The sequence below is a fragment of the Apteryx mantelli genome, chromosome 3, assembly GCF_036417845.1.
Source record: "Apteryx mantelli isolate bAptMan1 chromosome 3, bAptMan1.hap1, whole genome shotgun sequence".
NCBI lineage: Eukaryota > Metazoa > Chordata > Aves > Apterygiformes > Apterygidae > Apteryx > Apteryx mantelli.
The window spans coordinates 59088187-59108072 of NC_089980.1; the positions used below are offsets into that span (position 1 = coordinate 59088187).

General features: G+C 37.7%; 1 protein-coding gene across 4 annotated transcripts in view; it reads right to left on the bottom strand.

Annotated features, from left to right (window-relative positions):
• Positions 1-19628, bottom strand: part of LYST (lysosomal trafficking regulator) — an 89926-nt gene extending 70298 nt beyond the window's left edge. For all 4 annotated transcript variants that reach the window (XM_067293492.1, XM_067293494.1, XM_067293491.1 and 1 more), the window contains exons 1-2: positions 19596-19628; positions 950-1036 (exon numbers count right to left, since the gene is read on the bottom strand). The gene's annotated coding sequence lies outside the window, so the exon portion shown is untranslated. The remainder of the gene's footprint in view (positions 1-949; positions 1037-19595) is intronic.
• Positions 19629-19886: the final 258 nt, after the last annotated feature.

The window sequence follows — 19886 nt, forward strand, 5'->3', positions numbered from 1 at the left end:
CCAAATGTGTTAGAGATCATTTAAAAATAGGTGGATTAATACTGCTGGATCAGAAAACATCTACATACAATCATTAGCTCAAAAGTGTTCTTCATATATTTGCAAAATGAGAAGACTAGAAAGGTTTAAGAAGTTCAGATAAATACAGTCTCATTATACAAAAACTACTCTGCATCTTTATTTGTTCTTCAGCAATTTCATCATGAACACAGAAGTACTAATATGCACAATCATCACAACAGAGCACCACTTTAAATTAACAACATTCTGCTTGTAAGTTACATTCAACGTAAAAAAAATAAATCAAGAAAAAAATTAAAATACAAATGCTGTCTGGAAACAAAGTTACCACTTACTGTGCTATCAGTGTGAAAGCAGAAGATTGAGAGAAGAAAAGTAGACTTTTGACCAAGAAGTCCCCCCACAGCTAATGATCACAAGGAAGAGATTAAAAGGAGCTTCAGGAAAGTGCAATAAAAAAGGGTAAAATAACAAACTGGGGAAAAAAGTGACTAGAAAAATAGTATGTGGGCTTAGAAGGAAGAACCGTTTATAAACCCTGAGCTAGGATAAAGCAGTTTATTGCATTTCTAAGTAAATGAAGTTTCAGTTTAAAACTTTCAATTAAAACAAGTCAGTAACACTATTTATGCCCTTTAAATCAAGTATTAGCTTAAAAGCTTAACTACAAGTCTTCTTTGAGGTTCACAGCATCAGTCCTAGAACTGATGGAACTGTTCATAAGAAAGGCAGCTCTGGAGATCAAAACTCACACTTGAAATAAGAGTAAGATCATCTTTGGCATTGTGCAATAACTATAACATTTTAAGTTAGGGGTGAGAGAATAAGTTCATTAACACCAATGGTACACAAAGCTATTTTTAGTGGCATAACTGAGTATTTTTACATGTACAAATGTTCTCTGTAGCAGTAACAGGAAGATTCTTACCAGAATTACTTTGCCAGCTTTTAACACATCTATCTTCTATTTGGAAGAAAAAGCAAATATATTCTGGAAACACCACCCTTGATTCACCTGTTTTTAAAAAGAGAAAAATATAACACTTCATAATATGCAATTCCCTTGTTTTTAAAATTAATTTTATGATAGCTATTTAAAGTTTAGAGTCCTTAAATCTTTTTTTGAGCTTTAAAGTTCAAAAGTTTTTACTTTTCAGCTTATGATTCTGCACAAAAGGTATGTTAATTATATTAAGTTCATTAGGTTTTTTTACTGTAAAACCAGCTAGCTATGTTAGTTCACACATTTCCTTGTAGAAACAATATGAAGTTATGTGAACACTCTGCACACGTACTTTAAGCCCTTGCAGCTCTGGTTACAAGTGCTATGTTAGTATGAGAAACTGAATTGTGCCATCAGGTGTTGATGTAAATGCATTTTTTACTCTGTCCTTTTATTTTGTTCTGACACATTTATTTTTTATTAATTACAGCTTCCCCTGTATGTAAGGTAATAAGTTTGGAAAACCACCATATCTTCTGAGCTTTACTCATTTTGTCTCCATAAAGGCACATTGAAGCAACTTAAAACTTACTTTCACTCTTCTACCCCTTATCCCACTATAGTCCTAGCAGAAGATCAGAACAGTCAATGCATCTATTTTTCCAAGAAGGGTAGTTTAAACTGCCCCCATTTTCAGCTGCAGTTTACTGTGGAGAGAAGATATTGGTACAGAGATCATGGTAATCTCCCAAATGGCTCCAAAACAGCCAGATATAGTGAGATCAAGCATATGCTTTAGCAGGAAAAACAAAATACATACACCACCCCTGTCTTCGTGAAGTCTGAAGGACTAACTTATTTTTAATCTGTAACAACCTAATGAAAATGATTGCTGCAGAGAATATGCTTTCATGAAGGCCCATCATCCAGGACCTTACAGCAGATCAGCATTCTCCCCTGACACTCAATGTTGGTTCACAAAGATGCCAGTTTAACTGTAAAGCAAGTAACTTCATATAGTTAAAGTCAGTATTCCTCTTTGTAGGTTAAACTGTCTTAGAGTTTTAGCTTTTCATTTGAAAACTTCAAACTTCTGGTTATCATACTTTCCCCCCCATGTCTTTAGAGGGCAACCAGGGTAAGAAAAAAAATAAAAGGAAAAAAAAGGTTTTTTAATCCTTCTGAAATAGTCTATTTACTTAAGAAAGATTGAAGAGCTCTTTAAATATGCTTTAAAGTCCTCAAATATTATTTCCTCTGGCTGGTTAAATACTTTCTCTGATGTTTCCTAAAGAGATACCAACAATGGCAGAGGCTATGTGATTATTTTTGCGACCTTTCAACATTTTTCACTACTGTTTTCACTACTGTTCTCAAAATCTTGAGCAAGCGTTAATTACTTGCTCATGCTATGCTAGCAGGACTTCTTACCAGTCTTCCTCATAGTTAGCTCCAGTTTTTTTAACATAGTGACAGGGTATTTGTTTGGCAACACAGAGTACATTTTAACTGAAACTAGTTTCTAACAAAGCCATAACATTCTCAGCAGTTAGATCTAATAGCACACCAGGCATATGCATAGATGAACTGTCCAAACACGCATTTACTGAAATATTCTCAGGTGGCAATTGAGTAAAAACTTCAGCTTTAAACCTACAATTGTGATGGAGCATAAACACTAGATGAAAGACCTTATTAAGGAAGCAAGAAACATTGTAGGTTCCTAAGGCAAACTCCTAATAACTGGTCTCACCGAGCGCTTCAGAGCAATACATTTCATCCTAAGCCTTGCAGAAAGCCAGCTTATCCATTCAGCTAATGTACATAACTCATTGCAACTGAATAGCTTAAGCAACTCATGGCTTTGCAGTTGTACCTGACTATTAGATTTAACAATACACTGTCCATCATATTTTAGTGCCTTTCCTCGAGAAAATTCACTCACCAGGTCTCCCACATTGCTTGCACTTATACACAAAGATTTAACAACATGTACTGCAATGTTCTATCAAGAGGGTGAATTCTCAACTTCACAGTAAGATACAGTGTTACTTTGATAATGTTAATGCAAAAAGATATCAAGCATTTCTTCTTAATACATTAATTTCACATGTAATTGTGAAGGAATTCAGATGTTTTCATTCCACAGTGCAGAAAACAATTTAAAGAGATATCATGCTGGATAGTAAAGCACTGCCACTTAGTGGGACTTGTTCAGACAAGTGCTTGCTCCTTCTCTGCTGTACCTATTTCCTTCCCTGTGATTAACTCCTGAAATAGACTGACAGCACACATGCGTCTTTGGAAGCAGTTTCAGATAATCTGATTTTTCATCTTGTCTTGAAGCTAGAGACAGCACAGAAGAAAATGAGAAATAATTAAGAAGTTTCCCCAAAAAAAGAAAACGCACATGCTACACATGCACACACAACCTTCTCCCCTTTTATGTTTGTTTCCTGACTAGCAATTTAAGCACTTAAAGCTTTGAAAACAAGCACTCAGTGAACAACAAGCCCCATTGATGCCATAATATAGCAAGCACTATGCAGATTTTTTTTTCTTTTTTTAAATACCAGTCCACCCACCTTCTACGATTTCAGCCTGCTTGTCACTTTTTCCTGTTGCAGATTGTGGTACACTGATACTGCACCTTACATGGCATGCTATTTCCTCTTACACTGAGGAAGGATGCCAGCAAATTTGCATTCAGTGGGAACTACTCCAATGCAGTATCATTTTTAAACAAAACAAAAATACATCTTTAATACCTATGGTGCCAGGTAATGGGGAAACAGATGCTGCACAAGACACCAGTACTGAGGTTGAGTGTTAAAACCTGTCTTCAGAATTCATTCAGATATCCCCTTAGCTAGGGGGAAAAAAAAAAAAACAACAAAAAAGCCCTAAAAAGTCACACCTGAACTTAAGCTATGGGAGAACAGAAAGATACCTATCAGAGACTTGATTCACCAGTGCTGTGTACAATCTTAATGTTAATTGAGAGGTTACAGATCTGGAATATACAGTGTGTCAGGACTAAGATTGAAATCAATTCACATCCTTAAATACAACTCCACCCTACAGTAGAATATGAATCCATAAAAAAATCTTAGTACTAAAACTGGATTTTTCCTTTTAAAAAATAAGTCACTTAAACAGCAAATGATCTGACATTCACATATAATCTGTGCTTTTCACTCATTGCTATAGTATCCACATAATCCAATCCACAATACTTCTGCTCTCTGGCCCCATTTCTGCACTAGGCCTTGAGGGACATATTTTCTATTTACTGTTTTGGTATAAATTAGCTTCCTGAACTTGCAACTTTTAGGTTTCTCCAGACTGTTTTCCATTTTTATGAAGCTGTATATTTTAAAATGCTGAGCTAATGTGCAAGTGCACTTACTTTAGTGGGCTTTAAATCTTTAAAATAAAATACTAAAAACATTCTTTAAATATTTTTAAATTCCAGTATTGTTAAAGTTAAGAGCAATTCTAGCAGCGTTGAATACTGAATCATGAACATACAAACTTTATATAGTGCTAATGATTAGGTGTCATGATCTCCAACAGCAATGCAACGAAGAAAACGCAAGAACAGCTTAAGGTCGAAGTCAGTATTCTGTAAGCAAGTGAACTGTGCCTTTTACTTGGTTATGTTTTCAGTAATGCATTGCCCAGAAAGATCTGCAAAGTATAGTAACATAATACTAATATAAAGTAGTAATTACTAAATTACTACAGTAACATTGTAATAAAATTTAGTAGTAAGCCAAATAAGTCAGAATTCTATAATGCTAATTCAAATGATTACTTTCAATAACTACTAGCCAACACATGCAGCAAGATTAAAAGAGGTTAAGGCAGAAAGTTTGGTGGTGGTCTCCATTTCACACCAATACCCAATAGCCCAAACTGGCATTTTAATAAAGACTTAACTTTTTTTAAAGGTTTTTTTGAATGTTAGTTTTAAATTTTGCATCAGCAGAGAAGAGCAAACAAGAAGCTACTTAAAACACAGATATTTGTTGGGAAGCAGATGCCAATAAAGAATTTCTTCAAATTGCCCATTAGTAAATACTCATGTCAGTCTAAAATGAACATACTAATGAATACTATCCATCCAGCTGCATAATTAGGCTTGAACACCTGAATAAAACAATGTTATGCTGTATCTAAGCAGGTGTGCAGGACATGTGTCACTTGCAGGCTTCAGTTGCCTGCAGCCCACCATACTATGTTCAATAAAAGCAAACAATCTTGTCTACAGCATCACAGAAGTGTCTTACTGCACTGAAGGACTGACAACCATACTCTTATGAAAAAGAATACACTTATGAGAAGTTCCTTTATAGATCAGGCAAACCGAAGTAGAGGATGCATAGCTACATGATGGTTTTTCCAGACAAGTTCACTACAACCCTTCCACATTCAAATCCTAGGACACAATCTCTTTTGCCTACAGTGTTTCTCACAGAACAATAATGGTATTTATAAGTAAACAAGCTTTCTGTTTCAGAAGAGACAGATGTTGATCAATCTAGATAAGAGGACTTACAGCCATGCTATTTTTTGAGTAAATACTGAAAATACAACTTTCTTTTTTTCTGTAAGCACTAGAAGCAACATTTTCAAATTTTTAATTTATATGAGCCATTGCACAACTCAGTTATTTCTGGCCTCAAATTCAAAATTGTAGCTTTTCTTACCATTCTCCAGAATAAAGCACATGAGAACAACTCACCACTGGCTACTGAATACTACATTTACTTTATACAGCATTCATTCCATTTATTAAATACATGTACCAGTCTCATTACTTGTACTTAACATTTATGCTTAGCAGAATAAGCTTGTGATCTCTTCAAGGAAAATGGACATTAACAATAACTTTAATCAGACTTACTTTGGGGTTAAACTTTCAATTTAACTTCAAGTTTCTGTTAAAAGAGGACAAAAGGCATCATGAAAAACACCAGCACATTTGACACAAAGAACAGACAGAGTCCATCATCGGTTTCTGCAATTATAACACATGGATCACCAAGTTTATTACAGAAACTAAGTTCATCTTGTTAGCAGCAGACACCAAATATGACTGCCTTCTGTTTAAAGAAATATTAACAGTACAAAACTAAGGGACTATTATGATTAATTCCCCTGTGCAAATTGGAGGAGGTAGGAAAAAAAAGGAGAGCAAAAGAAAAGGAACAAAAGAAATCTGTCTGGCATAGCCTGTAGCAGAACTGCAACGCTTCTTACAGTGTTGCCTTGAGGGTTGTACTTGGTGGTGAAATGCATGTAAAGCCTATAAGAGATGTGTAGCATAAATTAGCATTCTTCCTCTTCTGTCCTTTTGATATCACTCAAAACTAAGCAGGCTAGAAACAAATACCCAGCTGACATCATCAAAATGGCTAATGCAGCAGCAACACACAGTCCTTTAAGGAACCATGTACACACAACTCAAGCAGAACATCAGAAAGCCAGAGATGTTTTGATGCCTTGATTAACCATACAAGGCAATCAACCAAAAGCATAGCTTAAAACAATAAATCTAGTGGACAACTGCTAACCATCTAACAACGCTCTAATATTCAAAAAACGAGAGCAACACAAGGAAAACCAAGACACTTCAAGTTTGGTTCATTCTCAGAACGTTCTGGCTCTGCAGAAGACCTCAGACTAGTCCAAATCTCCTTTATTTCTAACCAGTTTCTGCTGTCCTTTGCTATCATTTAAGTATTTGGGGGGGGGGGGGGAGGGTCACAGAAGCAGAACAACCTATTGACATGCAGTAAGACAATAATGCTCCAGCCATTAGGATACTCATGAAAAGCCACTTCTTAATACACAGAGTTTAATCATAGCTGCATGTATGTGTCCATTTTCTTGGACGAGTCTTACTTCTGACATAGTCCTTTATTTTATCAAGGAGTTCAGTAACTAGCTTTTAGTCTTCTTTGTAACCCAGTACATCATTACTACTTCTAAACAAGTTATTCAAAGCCTCTCTCCCCAACCTAAAGAAAAAAGTTAAAGACAAATGCTTAGTACTTGTGGAAAAATAACATATGCGCTGTCTTTTAATTAATTGGTAAACATTTGCCAAGTTCATAAGATGCTAGACAAGTATAATTAATGAAGATTGAAGTAGTATGTTAAGATCTTCATCTCACCTCTCTCATCCCATCTCACCCACCTGTGATGCTTTTCTTGCAACACTGGAAGTCTGAGAGCCCTGCTTCTGCAAGTATTTTTAGCCTCCTGGAAATATGTAGTCTTATTTATGTACTGCTACCTAGGTATTAAAAATGAAATTTAATCAGTGAAGCTTAATGTTTATATGATCTGAGAATTAGAAGATTTCTGCCACTAAGTAGATGTGAAAGCTTTTTTATCTTATACTAAAGAAACAGAATTCTAAGAAATTATAATGTCTGTGCTTTCTGAAAAAACAATATTTAAAGAAATAAAAATACTCCTTTTCATATTGTGTATAGCCAGCTAGCCCTGTCAGTGTTTCCTAAACTAGCCACTCCTGATGCTGAAAAAATATGCCAAGGAAAAAGCCAAACAAGACCAGACAAATGCTGTGACAGATTTGGCCAAATCAAAGAAATAGGAACTTTCCAAAATAGCTATCAAACATATCTACACAAATCTATAATTACTAGACATACCTAGGCTACAGGCACCTAAAGATATACAGAATGACATTAGCTGAGCAGGCAAGTCAAATTCTCAAACAGTTTCAGAGATGTCATGCTTCTGAGAGAGATCCAAATCTGTGGTGTGCCATGCTGAACGTAAGGCAAGAGAAGTAAAAAAAAAAGTCCCCCCCACCCCCAAATTATCATTTGCCATCTATTTGCATGCCTCAGTGATTTTTGACTGTTACAGAAGTTAAACTGGTGAATAATACTTTCTTTGGGCACAAAAAGGTTGTTTCAGATTAAGCTTTAGCAAATGTATTTTAAATTACTTTTAAAAAAACTAAGCTGGCAGAGTTTGAGAAATGTAATCTGGTTCCAGTGATTTACTCTGAGCTATAAGCAAAATCGTCTACTCCTCCTGACAACACAACTATTTCCAGAATCTCTCAAGTCTCTAGCATAATTACCAGTAACAGCAGCTCTGAATGAATTATATAAGCACAAATCACTAAGGTACAACAGATTAATATATATGCACACTATTCTTGTTTACATACATTTATAATAAAAAAAATCCCATTTATCCACAATCCAATTTGCCTGTCCAACAGTTTATAAAGTGTGTTCTCACAACTTTACTTCCATTTTATGAACTCATGTTTACACCCTTAATGTTTTCATTGCATACTATCATTTAATTTTTCCTTTATCTGACAAAGATATGTCAGCCACCTAAATGGGAAAAAAAAAAGATTAATGGCTCTGAAGTGTGTCAGCTTGTCCTACAAGGAGACTATCAACTCAAAACAATGAGTTTCTAATTAGCTACCAGCGACTATAAAGAAAAAAAACTAACTCGTGGCAGCAATTAGGGGACTGAAAACCAAGGCAAGAAATACATTAAGGCATAATAAGCTGCTTAAAGTTGACCAACCAGGGAAGAACAAAAACAGAAGAGAACTTGGCAAGAAAAGAGGTGATAAGGGATCTGAGTACCCACAACGGAAATCTGCTGAGATGCAAACTAACTGCAGACTTTTCCACATATATGCGATGTACCAGAGAAATACAAATAAACCAAGTATACACAGTTTGTATGATGGTTTAGATGTCTACATTCCCAATGGGTAAATCATAACCATAAGAACGTCTACTTCTAAAAACCATCACAAAGCTGCTGGTAAAGCTTTGAATTTCAGCGACAGTGCTAGCCTAGCAGGGCCTCACAGTTCAGGGATGGAATGCAAGATAAAGCCTGTACTGGGGTATGTCAGAGGCCTGACTGTTCTTTTCAAGTATTAGTCGTCCTCACTCATGTCACATTTGCAAGCTCATCCTTTCCAAAGCATAGACAACAGTTTTTCATATCTTCCATGAAACGCCCAGCATAACTAAAGTTGCTCTACAGAATTAAGGTAGTTAATAGTCCTACTTTGTCAGGAGAACCATTTTGAAGAATGTCTCATTAAGGCTGATTCAGTAAGGGTTGAGGTAACATTTAGGACATCTAAAGGTACTGCAATCTGCACAGGAGCGAAGCACAAAACATTTATGCAACCTTACTGATGCACTTTAGAAGCTACAATTTCTTGTCCTATTTGGGTGTGAAGTATTCACATCATTTGTTCTTTATTATTTCAAAGTATATTTGCAAAAAAAAAATTTTTTTTAAACCTGTATCACTCACAGCAGGACTTTTACAAAGAGTTTATCATGCTGTTGTAATTTCAAGAGGCTTAAAAATTTGAATTTGTTAAACTTCACACATACTACATCAAGAAATACTATTACTGCTTAACATTTATCTTTTGGAAACTACTACTACCTTGGGGACTGGAATCAAGAGCAGATTCTCTCAGCACCATACATATCAGATTCCTACTACTTTGTCTGTACAACACACTATCGAATACTTTGACTACACATACCACCATATAAGTAAGAAGGTGGAGGGGGAAAAAAAAAGTCTGTTGAGAGGAAAATAACATGTTTTTAAATATTTCTGAGTTCTAGAACAAGATTTTCTATGTATAAACACCTGCCTGACATCTGACCCTTGCTTGAAAAAAATATTAGATCAGATTAATATTTTAGAGTCCTTAGTGAAGAATTTAAAAATTGTTCACTTTAATAGTGAGAAATGCAAGTTGTTGTAATGGAGCAGAGCAATGCTCTCTAGCCTAGTATTCTTTTAACAGCATGCAATACTAACTTCATCCTAAGAAAGCACCAGAGATTGAGAAGATTAAATGATCAACGATAAAGTTTCTTGCTAAAATTGATCAGCTGGTTGTCAGGTTCTGCCCTGAGCTATGAAGATCCGCATCTCCTTTATACATTAATGGATTATCAATAATTTCATCCTTCTGAGTCTTGATAAAATACTACTGAGAGAGTGAATGGCAGAGAATCCCACAGGTTGGCTGCATATTACATAAATGCTTTGGGACAGCTTCTCAACTCAATATAAAATTTTATTTAATCATAAACCAACATGAAACACCAGAGAGTGCATTTTTGTAAAGCCTGAAATCAAGTCAAGAGGACAGATGATTCATCTAGAAGATAAAAAATACAGTACTGATGAAAGACAGGTTCTCTCAAACAGCTACCTACACACAGGCAAGTAATGCATTAACTCTGTACATATACTATGCCCAAATATATGCTGAACTTGTCTTTTTATACTCTCCTAAAGTCAGCAACTACAATATAGTGGTCAGACACAATATATGCATTCTGGTTCATTTAAAGTTTACTTATTTCAGACCAGTGTGAGCAGGCCCAGAAGGAGAACAAGCGCTCCTTAGAATGCTACTGTGTGGTGAAAGGACTGGTCTTCAAAGATGATCATGGTAACATTAACTGTGTTAGAAAACAAATACACTCAATATCAGGGAGACTGGTTAAAATGCACAGAAGAAAGAATGCCAAGCTGTTACCAATACCATGAAACAGCTAGAGACAAGCTGTGTTTAGCAGAGTCAGAGCAGACAAGGATCTGTTTCAGATCTTATCTGAAGGAGCAGAGGACAACGTCTGTAAGAAACAGATGGTACTAGAGCAAGGAACTGACAAACATTCCAACAAGACAGAATCTACGTAGAAAAGTAATATTGTAGCAAAATAACTATGAAAGACCAGCAAGTTCTTGCTAAAAAGAAAACCAAATGACAAAGAATACCTGTAAAAAAAAAAAAAAAAAAAAGCAAAAAACAACTGAAGTGAAAAGGCTGAAACCACTTAGCTCCCAAGTGAGCCTTGTTCTGCAGCATGAGAGCATTACTCTCAGAATACTAACATGTTCTCCAAATTAAACTAAACACATAATACTGTAAAATATATTCTTCCAAGCTTTGATACACACCCCAGAAACAGACTAGAGTGCTAGCCTTTGCTCTGTCCATATCGTCAAAGCTGTGGTCACACAGCTTTGATAATGTCTAACTTTAAAAATTATTGAGGCTAACCCCCACAGACTCTGTACAGGGAAAGACACAGTCTACTACAGAAAATAAGTCTGAAGTCAGGGCCCTCTCCTGTAAAGGGCCTACACAGGTTTGCCCTACAAGACTAGCCAGGCTTTGTGAACGTCCTCTTACATTATTCTTCAGTATGGCAAATCCTGTGGTCTCAAATACAACCAGGCAAAATGCTGAACTCACGACCATACTGCAAGTATGCCAAGTGCACCACCTTTACCTGAAGATGGCTTTAAACATGAAACATTTCACTCAAATCATGATTTGGAGGACTGTACAAATCTTTTTGTAAGATTATACACTTCAACTGCACTCAGAGACATGGAAGAGGTGAGAAAGTTGAGCTGTATCTTGAAGCACTCTTGCTGAAGGGATAGCAATGAGTAAAAGCTAGTCCAGAAACTGAAAGCTTAGTAATTAGAAGATTAAAACTAGGAAGTGCTTAAGATAAACATTGGCATTGCATCTAAAGTGCTTACTAAGAGCAATTAAATAAGAGAAAGGTAAATGATCAGAGTTTACAAAGAGGTCATTAATGTGCAGAAGAATAAAATCCCAGAAGCAGAACTGGAAAACTAGTTAGTGAAATCCATATTCTCTAGTATTAATCAGATGGAGACAAGACAGCAGGTAGCAATTCTAAAGGCAATATAAAAAACCATTCACTTTGATATCAGTTTCATACACAGTTACTCCAGTCATGCTCAGTCTGCCAGCTTCTTGGCATACTGCATACAGCTGTGGCTGCTTCAGGGAAGCAAACACTGTCCTTCTCCCAGGCTTTCCAGCAAGGAGCAGTATGTTCCAGTTGTACTGACCCCAAGGGCACCCAGCTGCTCTGACAACACCTTGGCAAAACACAACACAATTAGGGATAAAAGGATTTGCATAACATCTTTTCAGGTACCTCCTCTCCAATGGAAATGAAAAAGGAACAGCTAGAATTTTTATTCTTAAAGTTTAAAAAGTACTCGGCAAAATTAGTCCAGCAGTCTACACTGCAACAGATAATCTACTTCAGTGATTATGTGTAGGAATTTCAGGTAATAGTGGTAAGAACGTGAAGTTTCCCATTATACCTATTAGTAGATCCTCAAATATTTAAGATAAGTACTCTGAAACACTGGACACAACCCTAAATACGCCCACAATGCAAAAGATTAACCTATTCTTATGTTTGAGAAGAAGCTCCCAAACTATAGGCATCTATCTCACATGCACACACAAACAAGCCTTTACACTGCTGAAGGACAGTTTGAGACAAAGGAAGAAGTATGCCAGATCAACACACATAGCCACATTATTATTTTCAGTAACCAAACAAAATTTATGCAAGTTTTCCTGTAAACGCTAGGGAGTTTGCAAAATTCTTATAATTAAATCAACTTTGTTAATCAAGTACTTAAAATAACCCTAAAGTACTTCAGTTATTTACTTGATTTATTTAGAAATTCCTTCTGGAGTTCAAAAGGCCCATCAGCACCTTGTCTAAACATCCAGAAGCAAAGGAAATTATTCTTCTCTGTGGGATTTTTTTCTTTGTTTAATCTGGCACTAAACTACACACAAATCCAGAGTGGAACTACATCCTCAATCACTCAAATCCCTTCTTAGAACTGAAAAATGCAAGAAATACAAAGATAAGGCCCTGTGTATATTATACACATTTTTTTAAACAGCAAGTCACAAGACTTTTGTCCTTAATTCTTTGAAATTGGGATTCTTATGTTCTTTCAGTCCAATAGAAAAAGAACAGAAAGGTGACAGAGACCTACATTTTTGGCTACATTTGTTTTACACTAGTTCAGTGCCTATTTGAACTACTGAATGAAAAAGCTGTACTTTACTCTCTCAATTCTTTAAATCTCAACTCTTGAAATATTATAAAGTAAACATTCCTAGATTTTTATCAATTCTTGCAGTGTAATTATGAAGTATCAGGAATATTTAAGTCCTAAACATTTTCTTCACTAATTCAATTGTTTCCAGAATTAATACATGGACAACAATTCAATCCTCACATTTCTATTTCTGTTATCCAATCCTAATCTGATTAGCATAGTATACTAAGATTTAACCAAATTAGTTGATTCCCAGTCTTAGCAAAAAACATCTAACTAGATCAGTTATTTATTCCCCTCAAGAACATAGAGCTTCAGTAAATGCCTTCCCAGTACTAGAGAGGAAGATAGAGTCGGGTATTTGCCAAAATAAAACAGGACAAGGTAACATCAGTTTTAATGCTGCTGTTGAAGCCTTGCATTCAGCATTGTAACTGACAATCAATTCCTTCTCACATTTCCTCCTCCTACTTCCAAATTTTCTATTAGGAAAGTAGAAAGGTTTTTCTCCAAAATAAAGATTAAGAAGTAGGAACTCCCCTCACCCCATGCCACATTAGTACTTCATGCACATACTCCTCTGTGGAGCATAGTGATGCTTTCAGCTGAAGTCAGGTAGCTCATCCATGTGTGAAGAGAAAAAGGGCAGAGAAGGAATAAAGACAAAGATTAACTGAGATTGTCAGATGCTTGCTCAACCACCACCTAACAAGGACACAGCCTAACAGGCATTCATCTTCCGGAGTCTTTCACAAGTCACCATTCTCCACATTTGCCCTCCACTTGCCAGCTATCCCAACTTTCAAGTTACGCAGAAAGTACAGACAGGCTCTTTCAGGAAATAAGTTATAGTGGTTCAATTCCATGTAGCTCAAAACAAACAAAAACCCAACAACAAACAGAAGAGTTATAGGATCAGCCCCAGAAGTCTGCAGTGAACTACACAAGTTCAGTAGTCCTGAAGACAACAGTCTCAGTGCTTATTTACTGTGTGGCCAGTGCAACGTTACATCCAGAGTAGCAGCAGGCAGCCCTGAGTTATTTATGGGGGAAACAGAGGACTAAGGACTCAAGCCAAAGAACACCAGAACAGTGGATGTCCTCCCTTCTGTAAGACACCAGAGCCATAGAAGACATCAGCTACAGAACACAAGAGATTTTGAAATGTGCAGTGATGACTAAAAAACTAGTGGATCTTTGTGGAGAAATATCTAGGAACAAAAATACAATAGAAATCTCAGCACTTAGAGATGACAAGAAATAGTCCTGTTCCAGGACTTCACTACATGGATCATAGCACTATATACCCACCACTTCTTCAACATAGTTTTTACCTAAAAATGTTTTAAGGTCACTGGTCTCGTAACATTTGTTTCCAATAACATTTGCTTTTATTTTAATCGTTATCTTCCCCTGCCCCCAAAAGAGATTCATGATCAGCATTAATTCAGAGATGTTCTCTCTTACACAGGCTATAAGCTTCTAAAGTATGGAAGTTCGTGCAAATTAACATTTTAAGAGATAGTTTAAAAAATATATTGAAAGCTAGAGAAGTGTGAGACTATCTCTCTTCAGTAGCTTAATATTCAAGATTAACATTTGTTTATCTTTAAATTGCAATTCAGGCATCTCTCCTAAATGCAAAATATTAGCTTATTTAATTGACGCAATTTGATTATTGAGTTCTGTGACTTGTATATTAGTTTAACTGAACTCCTTGTTGTACTAAATTCCACAGACTACAGTAACTAGAACATACATATTAGCCAGCTTATTTTAATGTTAACTAGACAATTCCTTCAATAATTGGCATTCTACTTTTTTTTTTTAATTGGTACATGGGACATTAGTTTCCATAAGAATCAAGAATTAATACATATCAAATAAGTTATACTCAATAAGAGACTGCATTTCTAGAACTTGTTCTATGCAAAGTTGGCAGAGTAAACGTAAGTATTAAAAGACAATTGCGATATTTGCTTCAGAAACACCTGAGAAGTATAGTGGCTACCCAGACCTCAACCTTTATTAACCTATATAATACTGTGCTTTACATGAAATAGAGCAAAATGTCAGCAAACTCAGATGAAGCGTGGTAGTTCTCATTTTCTTCCTTATGATACTATTGTACACTGCTGCAGTGACAATCTTTGAATGTTGACATCACATGGCTTCCATATTACTCACTTCTAGTACCAGCATAAATCCCTCTTAAAACTTGACAAAGAATACAATTCTTTCCTTGCTATTTATCACTTGCATATTTTAATACATTCCCCAGAAATTCCAAACAGTGCACTGAAGTAAAGCTATTCAGACTTGGAAATATGCCCAAAATATGCATACCAGTTCTAGATGGTCTTAATTCAAGGAAAGAAATACTGGAGATTAGAAACAAGACTTTTTACAGTGTTAGCTGATGAATCAATTAAAGCATACACAGAGTGTGGCAATTGGTTGAGAAGGAAAATGCCTAATTTTCCCCTCCAGACCCTTTTTATTTGCTGCCAAAAATAAGAACAGGACATCTGTATCAAGGAAAGGAGCAATTCTTTCATCCTCAAAAAATTTCCAATCACCACCTTTAATGCGTAGCTGGTTATCAGAATATATAGACTACCAATACCTCAAGAGCCTTGTTGCCTGGAAAAATACAATAAAGTACAATATTTTTTCCTGATCACTCAGACCTTTATAGGTCAGTCTCTAAACACACTAGACTCAACAGGAAGTCCACAGAACAAAATCTGGATAACAATAAGAAAAGTCATTTAAAGGAACAGTCATTTAAAGGAACTAATGAATTCTGTGTTAAGTTTTGTTGTGCTTTGCTCGCACCCTCAGCATCAGATTTAAGATGTATCTTCACACAGAGCACAGTGCAGCTATCTTTAAAAAAAACACACACTAGCAAGATCCACAATTTTACTCTAAAAATTAGTACCAAAACTGACCTCCATTAAAAAAATTGGGATTTTAATCAGAACTCAAGCTGCAAACATAAGCCACAAATGGCTAGAAGTTTACAATTAGAAAAGCCTCCCCCAAGATTACACAGGGCATCTTTCTCTTTTCCCTTCCCCTTCACACATTCCAGTATCGCTTCTGTATAAAGTTTTTTTTTTTTTTTTTTAAATCTGGAGCCAAGATATTCTCATGCCCTAATTTCAGCAAGTCACTTAAAGACATGCTCAAATGCAAGATCTGAACCAGAAGTGAGGAAAAGAAAGAGCTGAATATACTACATACCATGCTTCTTTATTAATCCTTCTTAAAAATAATTCAAGATGGCACCTTGACAGCTCAGGCAGCTGCCCTGTTGGGTCTAAGCAAAAGTACCCACCTCCTGAGAAGTGAGGCTACAGTTAAACAAGATGCTCAACCTGTATAATGGTTCACCGCTATCAAGGTGGCGCTTCTGTTCCTCTCCCAGCAACTCTTCCTTTCCCCTTCCACCAGCACTTGTGCTCACCCCATTCCTTCTTGATCTGAATCATTTCCAGAAGTTTGCAGAAAACCTTTTTTCAGCTGGATTATTTTGTTATTGAATTGCTGTGCTAAGGTGTCAGGCAAGAGTCACTGCAGGTAAAAGAAAGAAGGAAGGAGGCAGATCTCCTCCTTCAGCAGTATCAAGCTGTTAGAGCAGCTTAGAGGGCCCAGACTAATCACAGTCATGGTGACAGACTAAGTGATAACAGATCACTTCTACCTGATCTTGTTCCAATCTAAAAACAAGTTTATCACATCTCCAGATCAACAGTACCACAGGAGCTTGTAGTTCTGATGACAGCAGCACAACTACTTGATCCTGTCTAGAGGCCTATGAATCTTCATCTAGCAACAGTCTGCCAAAGTAACTGGTGCTTTCACTGCCATCTCTAAACTGGAAAAGGGGGCAAAAAGAGTCAAAGAATGCCTAGTTATATATAGACAGACTCCTTCCCTGCATATTATAATTATTTTTCAACATTATAATCCAATTTTCCAACAAACAAAAGACATCACAATATCAAGTAGTGAAATCTCAGGCAACAGCTATGACAATTCTTCTCTAAGCCACTGCCTGTGGAGCCTGATGTCTACTCAAAGATGGAATAACACACCTTAGTGAGGTTGTGTCAAAATTTGTTGTTTGCTTCAAAGTACTTAAATTTGTTTCCAGAGGACAAGTGAGTTCATTCTTAACAGCAAGCATTTCCTAATGCAACCAAATCCTCTTACAATACAATCATTTCACCTTACTCTCTTCTCCCTTCTACCCACAGAAGACAAGAATCAAAACCATCTTTGCTTCAGAGTTCCTCTATGTGTTTGAAGAGATACTACCATAGCAGTGGCAAAATTCTCCAAATACAAAAGAAGTCTATATCTCTGCCCAAGCTACAAGAGCATACAGTTGTCTATTAATGAAATCACTGACAAAAAACATAGTGATACACTTGCTGAAATGCTTTTGATACTTCATAGTATTTGCTTATGCTCTTTGAGCTTAACTCTACAGAAAACTATATACAAGCATCAATATACTTGTAGTAAGGGTTAAGAATTTATAGCTTTGCTTTTCCAATGTTTACATGCCAGGTGTTTTACTTTCCAACAGATCTCATGATACTGTTCAAGGTGCTTATAATCTCTTTTCTTACTGCCGTAAACTGCAATAAAAAAGTGATATGGAGACACATGAAAAAAAACTACAAGGGGCTAAGAGACAGGACAAAACAAGAAACATTTAAGAACTGTAATTACACCTAACCTGACACTAATCTAAATATCTAACCTAACAAAGTCGTCTTATAATCAATTCAACATTTTAAACTGAAAGTTGTCTTTGAGTACAGTAAAAACTAATGAGGAGGGCAGGGGTGGAGGAGGAAGCCAGAGGGGAGTGACATGAAAAAAGGTTCTCTTAATAAGAAATCTGAATATAGTCTTACAAAAGAAGAAAGTACTAGCTTCCTGAGGTCTCATTTACTTTTAACATTGGTTTTTGGAAGCATAGCATTGAAAGCTATTTGCTCTTAGCTTGCAAGGTTCTCCACCAAAAGAAGGATGAGGAAGGAAGGAGAGTAGAGTTAAAACACAACACAAAAGAGCTAATTTCTTATGTACAATAATATCTACCAAGCATTCTCATTCTTTGTTCACTCTTTTTCCTAGATACCCAAGAGCATCACTAAACTGCAGATTTTCTAAGGCATCTCGGAGGATACTTTCTTCTTTACACTATTTGTGATAGTCACGAGTCTATACTTAAGACAAAAAGGAATATTTTCATGACTCCTTATCCTACTGTAGACCCATTATGATAGAATGTCTGTGTGGTGCTTTTATCTCTTGCCCAAGTTGTACCATTTGCAAGCAAATTCAACCAATATGCATGGACAGATCTACCCCTACTCCAGACAAATTACTTTCTCAGAGTTAAATTCTCCTGACATCTCTTTGCTGATACCTAGCACAAGATTAGGCTATACATGGCTAAAACAGATCTCCTTGCTGCTTCTTCTGCCACAGGTTATCCCATGACCTCATAGACAGCAGCACCATTTTGTTTACAACTCAAGTCTACAATGCACACATCCCTTCGACTCCAAGTTTCTCTAGATCCTCATATCCCAGTCCTACTGATTCATTTGGCATTACAACTAAAAAAAGTATTTCATCCTTCTTCATTTCTTCTCTGGTCAGGCCCCACTTATAACCCCATTACATGCTGTTCAGACACCTAGCACACCACATTTAGCCATGTGGCCACCTTTCTGAATTTCTTCAACTGCTCTGTTTTCTTTTTATACAAATAATTTTATTCTCATTTCCAAAGATGCTCTTGCTCTTCACCTTTCTCTACCTTCTCTCCCACTGTAAAGGTAATCAAGACAGGTCTCTGCTCATTCAGGGATATCAGTTCATGCCCAATTCTTAGATTTTTCAGAGAAGTACCTTCCCACACTCTCCCCATGCTAACCTCCATGCTGGGGGAATATCTAGAAGAATTTTCATTGCTTCTCTGTTCACTCTTTCTCCTACATTTAAGAAAAAAAAAAAACCACTAGTTCAGGTGCTGAAGCTCTGTGACTGTTGTATTTCATGTTCATCACTTATCTTGTTTCTGTGGGCCAGCCTACATTTGCTTTTCTTCAATTGCTATCTCCTATCTTCAACAAACTCGTTGTTGACAGAGAGGCTTTGTGCCCTGGTTTTGCAAAACACATAGCAAAACACAGCTTGCCCGTAACAGAGAGCCCTCAGTGTGCCTCCAGCAGCAGGGAGGAATGTCAAGAAAATATAAAAAAAGAAAACGGACGCCCACAATCTCCTCACACAGGAAAAGCATTAAGCACTTGCACGCAGCGCAGCCGGAGCCCGCAGATCAGGCGGGAGCGTAGGGCCACCAAACCAGCGACCAGGCCCAGGGGATTGGGATCTTCCCCCCCACCGGGGAGCAGCCGCCCCCCCCCCCACCCGCAGGCCGCGCCGCCCCCGGCCGCAGCCCACCCCGCGGGGCCGCGCTTCCCCCGCGGGGCAGCAAAACCGAAAGCAGAAAACCGCGGCACCGAGCCGCCTCGCTCCGCCGCCCCCCGCGCGGAGCCCGCGGCACTAAGCCGCTGCCCGACGGCGGCGCCTGGCCCGCCTTACCGGCCCGCCTTACCGGCTCCGCTCCACACCCCGCCGCACCCGCCCGCGCCTCTCTTATCCCGCTGACAGCGCCCGACGGCCCATGGCGGGAGGGCCCGGCCCCGCCCGCCCCCGTCGCCAGGGCAACGCAGTGCCCGCCCCCCCGCCGCGCCCCACCTGCCGCCGCGGCCGCTCCGCCAACCGCCACGAGCGGGGGGGAGGGGCGCGCGGAGGTCACGCGGGCGTCGCCAGCCAATGGACCCCGCCTCCTGGCAGGGCGGAGGCGGGGGTTCCGCGGGGCGGGGTCGTGTCATCGCCGCGCAGA